Raw genomic sequence first — 6,000 nt, 5'->3', positions numbered from 1 at the left:
TGGACTGCCCAGGGAGGCGGTGGAGTCGCCATCCCTGGAGGTGTTAAAAGACTGGACGTGCCACTCGGTGCCACGGTCTGGTTGACAAGGCGATGTTTGGTCACAGGTTGGACTCGATGATCTCAGAGGTCTTTTCCGACCTCACTGATTCTGTGATCACCCCGCGCCGCCGGCGCTGTTCCCGCACGCCGGGCGCAGCGCGGTTCCACGCGTGCAGAGAAGGAGCCGCCGATCGAAGCGCAGCCCGCGGAGCAAGGCACGGACGACGCCGGGCACAGGGAGCCTGCGCTCGGCCGTGAGCGACTCCGAGGCCACGGGGCCGAGCCGGCGGCGGCGCCAGGGCCGACCGGGCGCGCACAGGAGCTGCGGCGCGAGCGGCGGCGGGCGCGCACCGAGGCGGCGCCGCGTGTCCCTCCGGCCCCAGCAGCGCGCGGGACCCCGGGCCCTGCGCCCTCCTCCGCACCGCGGACAGACCCCCGCCCGCAGTAAGTGCGGGGAGGGACCGCAGGGGGAAAGGGGGGGGATCCGGGCTCCGCAGCCGCGAGGTGCGGGCGAGAACCGGCTGCCGGGCTGCCCCGCGCGGGGCTTTTCCTCGCGGGAAGGCGGCGGGATGGAGGCGCGGCGGGGCTGAGGCGGGGGCTGCGCGGCCTCGGCGCTGCTCAGCGGTCGGAGATCATCCTCACCGGGAAAGTTGGTGTGCGCGGTCGGTGTGCGGGAGTTGTTCCGCTGGCGAGACGGAGGGAAATCGAACCCGCGGCGATTTGCCGTTAACTGTGGAGAGATGGGACCGAGTGCCCCACCGATCCGGATGTGAGCACCGACAGCATCCAAAGGAAGAGCTGAGCTGTCGCGTAACAATTTGCGCTTGGAAACGCTTTGGTGGAAGAGGGAGTCTGGCGTTCGTCTTCGTTTGAAAAGGGATAGCGAAAAGGGCGTGATTTTTTTACAGTAGGGAGAGGGAAAAAATAAAAGGAAAAAAGACCGTGCGAAGCCAAGCGCCAGAGCAGCCCTCACAAGGTCATCACACCACGAGGGAGCAAAAGTGCTCCCGATCCATGCGATCTCTCTCTTGCTTTTCATACTGCCTGTATGGGATGTTTTTATTTTATCATTTAATTTATTTAACAGGCGAGGTGTTTGCAGGTGGTAGCGGGGTAGGTGCGGGGCGGAGGTGCCGCGCTCCTGCTATTTACTAGGGCATCAATCGGAGTGAAGATGGAGGTGGGAGGAGATAACAAAAGCTGGTGTGCGATCCTGGGCATCTCCCACACGAAGGCGTGAGAAGGAGGAGGGAAAGGAGACGGCAGGAGAGAGAATTTCATTTCCAAAGATCAAAACAAAAGGTGGAGCAGGTTGAGGCAGATCGTGAGCAGCCGGCGCGGAACGCGAGGGAGGCGATTTCCGCGCTGACCCGAGCGGAGCGGAGCGCGGGGGCTCTGCGGGGGCCGGGATGTGCGCGGCTGCGGAGGGAGGGAGGGGGCGCGGGCAGGGGCTGCCCGACCGGCGCAACTTTGCGCGCCAGCATCGCTTGGAAATAAGCTGCTCTCACCCGGAGAGACGCGCTGCTTGTGTGGGGCGAGGGGAGGAACGCCTGCCGGTACCCCGAGGGCTTCTTCGCCCTGCTCTTCCATCTCCCGCCGGGAAGGACCGGGTCGTGGCCGCGGGGTGCGGGGGCAGCTCTGCGCTGCGGCGGGGACTCCTCCCCGGCGCCCGTGGTGCCGCGCCGGGACGCGGGGGCTCAGCGCCGTGCGGGCGCTGTCAGAAGGGACCCTGCACTGCCGGGCACCGCGAGCTGCTCGGTGCCCGCCGCTCGGTGCCCTGTGCAGCGCTGCCCGTGCCGCCGGCTCCCCCGGTACGAGGCTTTTCCCGCCCGCCCAGAGGTGTCCCCACCCCCCGGAGTCCCCCGCTCTCCCCACTGCCCCCACAAGGGAACGCCTCCCTCCTCCCACCCCAGCCAGGCGGTCCCATTCCTGCATGAAGCCGCTTGCAAGGTTCTCCCACCCCAGCTTCGCATCCCGTCCGCAATGCCAAGAGCCTTTCCTCTGCTGGGTGTCCCCCCGGCGCCTCCCTGGCTTGCCCCATCCCGGGCTGGCTGCTCCGGCCTCTGGCGTGCGGAGAAACCGTCGGGGATTGGGAGGGAAAGGCGAAGGGGAAGCGGGGGGGTTGATGTTACGCAACTGCAGACCCTCCGTTTCCCCGGCCCTGGAGGAGCCTGTTCAGGGGCTTTTCGGAGTGGGACGGGGCTCTCCGCCTTCCTCGGGCGAAGGGCAGCTGGAGCCGGAGCGGGCGGAGCTCCCGCTGCCGCGCAGGTACCGCGCTCCCGAATCCCGCACGACCCGGAGCGGTGCAGCGAGGCGGGGAGGGGGTTTACCTGCACCGCCAGGCTTTTCGGCTGACAAGCAAACGTGCAGATAACAGGGTGATGAAAACACCTGCCCTTTTTATTAAAATTGAAGGGTTATTGCTTGGGCATTAAACCCATAGCCAATTATCAAAAGGCCAAATATATGAATAAATTTTATGTTCTTGTACAGAAGATGTTAATGTAACAGATGGGTTTAAGCAATACAGGTACTTCTCCCAACAATTCTGCTGGCGATACATTTTTAGCAATGTTTTGTTATTAGTGTGCCTTTGGATAGGCATTCTTGTCCTTCATATGTTGGAAAGTTTAGATCTCAGAGGTATCATTATCTCTTTATGAAGAATAAAAAGATGGACATATTTTATAACCTGAATATGATATGCAACAGATTATTCACACAGAAAAATAAGTGTATGTGGAAGCTCAGTCTCTGTATAATACATAATCACTGTCCCTTTCAGAACACGTACTTCCTTGTAGTTGTTTCTGTCACACATTTTCAGAGTCATTAGTTTTCACTACTACCCTATTACTTGACAGAATGCCTTTTCTTATTAAAGAACATAGTTCATTTAAGAACACCAGTTTGCTTGAAAGATCTTCTAGTACAGTGTTCATACAGCACAATCCATTTCAGGTTTGTGGACTGCGATCAATTCTAATTAAAACTTTAATTATGTTTTTCTCCGTTCAAACTAAGCTTGAAGTAGTCTGGGCTGATGTTGCTGTCAAGGAAAAGTAAGGAAACATGTTCTTCATCTTGGTTATGTGTTATCCCTGCCTTTTAATTGAGGACTTAATCCTTAATCTTGTTATTTATCCACAAACTTTTATGACATAGGGCTGCAATATTTAACTAGTTTTCTAGGTTGCCCTGTCTTCTTGACTGATACAAAGGTATACCTGCACATCACTGATTTTTCAACGTGCTTCTTGTTCTGGAACATCCAGCTGTTGCCAGCAGATCAGTTGTGTCATCAAGCAGCATCTACTCTGGAGTATCACAGCGTTATGTAACTCACAACACAGAGCAAATGCCAGAGATGTCTCTGCTGCTGTCGCTCCCGTTGTGCGGTTCCGTGTGTGCCTTCCCCTGCCGTATTGTACCAGAAGAGTCAGAGCTGATACCACCCCACAGCAGCAGCTAAAGGGAAACTGCTCCGGCCAGAATGATGAGGCTAAGTGTAATTAGCTGGGATGTCGTGGGGCAGAGCAGAGGAGATGAGGCTGGCTGTGCAGGATGGAAGCGGTGCAACGCCGCTGGCTTTGGTGCTGTTTGGAAAAGGCGCCACGTGTCCCAGGCTGCGACATCCTGCTGACTGCAGCATGTCTGGGTCTGGAGGGATCCCGACGTTCCTTCCAGCAGAGTCCTCCTAGAGAGCTGCAGCACCATTGGGCTGCTACAGGCCTCTTGACTTTTTCTGTCTATACACTCAGTATTGCTGCAGGAAGGATCTAAATCTAAGGATACAGGTTCCCTGAACAAACACATGGTGAACTTTGTTGTGGGTGATTCCATAATTGTTTACATTTCAAGCTGTTGTCCTGGTTCTGGTTTTCAGTTTTGGAATTATAATGTTATGTCTGTCTGCACAATGGATTCCTAAGCTTTTTTTGTGTTGTATCTGTGCCTCACGCTCCCATTTTAGGTATTCAGTTCTGTCAACCTTTGCAGATTCCTATAGATTTCCAGAATTTTATGTCCCTTGGCCAAAAAGTGCTGGCTCATCCTGTAATTGTGAAACAAACAGCAATGTAAACTAATTGAAGATAGAGTTAGAAAATTTAAAGTAGGGTAGACATATTTGGTTTTAAAGTCCTAGGAATTGAAACATGCAGCACTTACCCTGAGCAGCCGTGCTCCTCATCTGTGATGTTAAACATTGTCAGCACCGGTCTTCATCCTTTTGTTTTTAATAGGTATTGTTTTAGCAGTGTGCATTGGGGCTGAATACTCTTTGACTTTTGAGTGGTCTGTAAAGAAGCTTGTTTCCAGGAGGGTTTGATTGCCCATGGATTCTTTGCTTTCTTAAATTTTGTCTTACATTAACAGAGGCAAGCACTGTGTGATCTTCCTGCATTATTTCTCATACCTAATTTTGATTCAGACTACTCTATAATGAGCCTAGACCATTTAATCTGTCCCCATTTTCTTTTGAAAGGTTACTGTTACCTGCATTTGCGCACCTTTTGCCATTCTACATGCTTGGGCTTTTTCTTCCTTCGGAGTGTAATTTTGTTCCTTCTTTTTGTGCATGTTCATTGCATCTTTGGATCACTTTCCACCTTACCAGTTACTTTTCTGTTTATTTCTTTCTTGGGAAAGACCATGGTTTACCCCATAGCTTGCCTCCATGGCATTGCTGAAAGCTCTGTGTGGTACAGGAATGCAGCACCAACAGGGAAGGCTGTGAGCGTTTGCTGTGCTGGAAGATGTAAGGATCCAGATGGACTCCCATCACAGGGCGGCGCTTTCTTACCTCAGCTTCAGCTGCTTGTCTTTATTCATAGAGAGAGAATCTTACATTTTGACTTCTATGCTATTGGTCTGAGAGTAATACCTATAAACCTTTTCAAGGAAAATTAAACAGATGATAAAAAGGATATTTGTTCATGGAATGCAAAATCTCGGAGCAGTGCTTCTAATTTTTATTGCTTTTTAAGTTATAAAGTGCTAAAATATATATTTTTTTTTCTTTTTTTAACTATGTTGGTGTTATCCACAGGGTCTCTGCTTTCAAGAGCTTTTCCACATTTGTATGTGAATGTGACTGAAAGGACAATAATACACTTGTAGGAAATTCAGGCAGATTATTAGAGATGGTCTCATAGATGAAAGTTGAAAAAAGCAAGCAGTTTCAAGGAGACAGTTGAAGGAGAAAAAGATAAAAGCCCCTTGATAGTAAAATTCACTGATTTGTTTATAAAAATATCAAGCTGTTTTTCTTTGTGATTTTTCCCCTGAGGAAAGTAAGGAACAGAATATGTTTAGTAAAATAACTTGTAAAACCACAGCTAATTGAAATAAATTGTGCTCCTTGGGAGGAAAGGACAACTGCATCTTTTTTTGAACGAAGCATGATGTGTTCTGAAATTATGATATGAAGGACAAAGGAATACACATTACAGGTATTTTTGAATATTTTCTCCCTGAAATAAACCCTGTAAAGTCATATATATAATCCCAGACTGTAAAAAGTAGTGGAATGTATTATAACTTTCTCAGTTTCACTGTTTTAAAGAATCAGGAGTTAGCTGCATTCTTGAGTTTGTGAAGAACCTACAAGCTTTGAAATAATGAGAAGTGATAATTTGAGATTACCAAGTTGGTCTTTTAAGATTATTATAATAATTTCTTAATAGGAAGACAAAGAATTTTAAAATCACTTTACCATCACAAAGCCTTTTGAGGAACATTATCTACACAATCTGTATTAAAAAAGTATGAGTTGATGTGCAGGAAAAAAGATGCAATAGTGATTCCTATGGTTTTACACTAATATAAATATGAGATACTAAACTTTTTGGTTAAAATGACCTTTTATCACTTTTGGCTTAAAGCAGATTTAATCTTAAATAATTGATTATTTCAGAGAAGCATCATGCAGCATTATTTAAATAACAGAAAAAAACCC

The 6,000-nt window shown here is 49.6% G+C and overlaps 1 protein-coding gene across 1 annotated transcript in view; it reads left to right on the top strand.

Annotated features, from left to right (window-relative positions):
- The first annotated feature begins 320 nt into the window (after positions 1-320).
- VSNL1 (visinin like 1) overlaps positions 321-6,000 on the top strand; it is an 85,185-nt gene continuing 79,505 nt past the window's right edge. Inside the window, exon 1 of the mRNA XM_041420331.1 lies at positions 321-485. The gene's annotated coding sequence lies outside the window, so the exon portion shown is untranslated. The remainder of the gene's footprint in view (positions 486-6,000) is intronic.

This window comes from Onychostruthus taczanowskii, unplaced genomic scaffold (genome assembly GCF_017590055.1).
Source record: "Onychostruthus taczanowskii isolate IOZ18803 unplaced genomic scaffold, ASM1759005v1 scaffold11, whole genome shotgun sequence".
NCBI lineage: Eukaryota > Metazoa > Chordata > Aves > Passeriformes > Passeridae > Onychostruthus > Onychostruthus taczanowskii.
The sequence above is the reverse complement of the archived record's forward strand: the minus strand, read 5'-3'. Positions and strand labels throughout refer to the sequence as shown.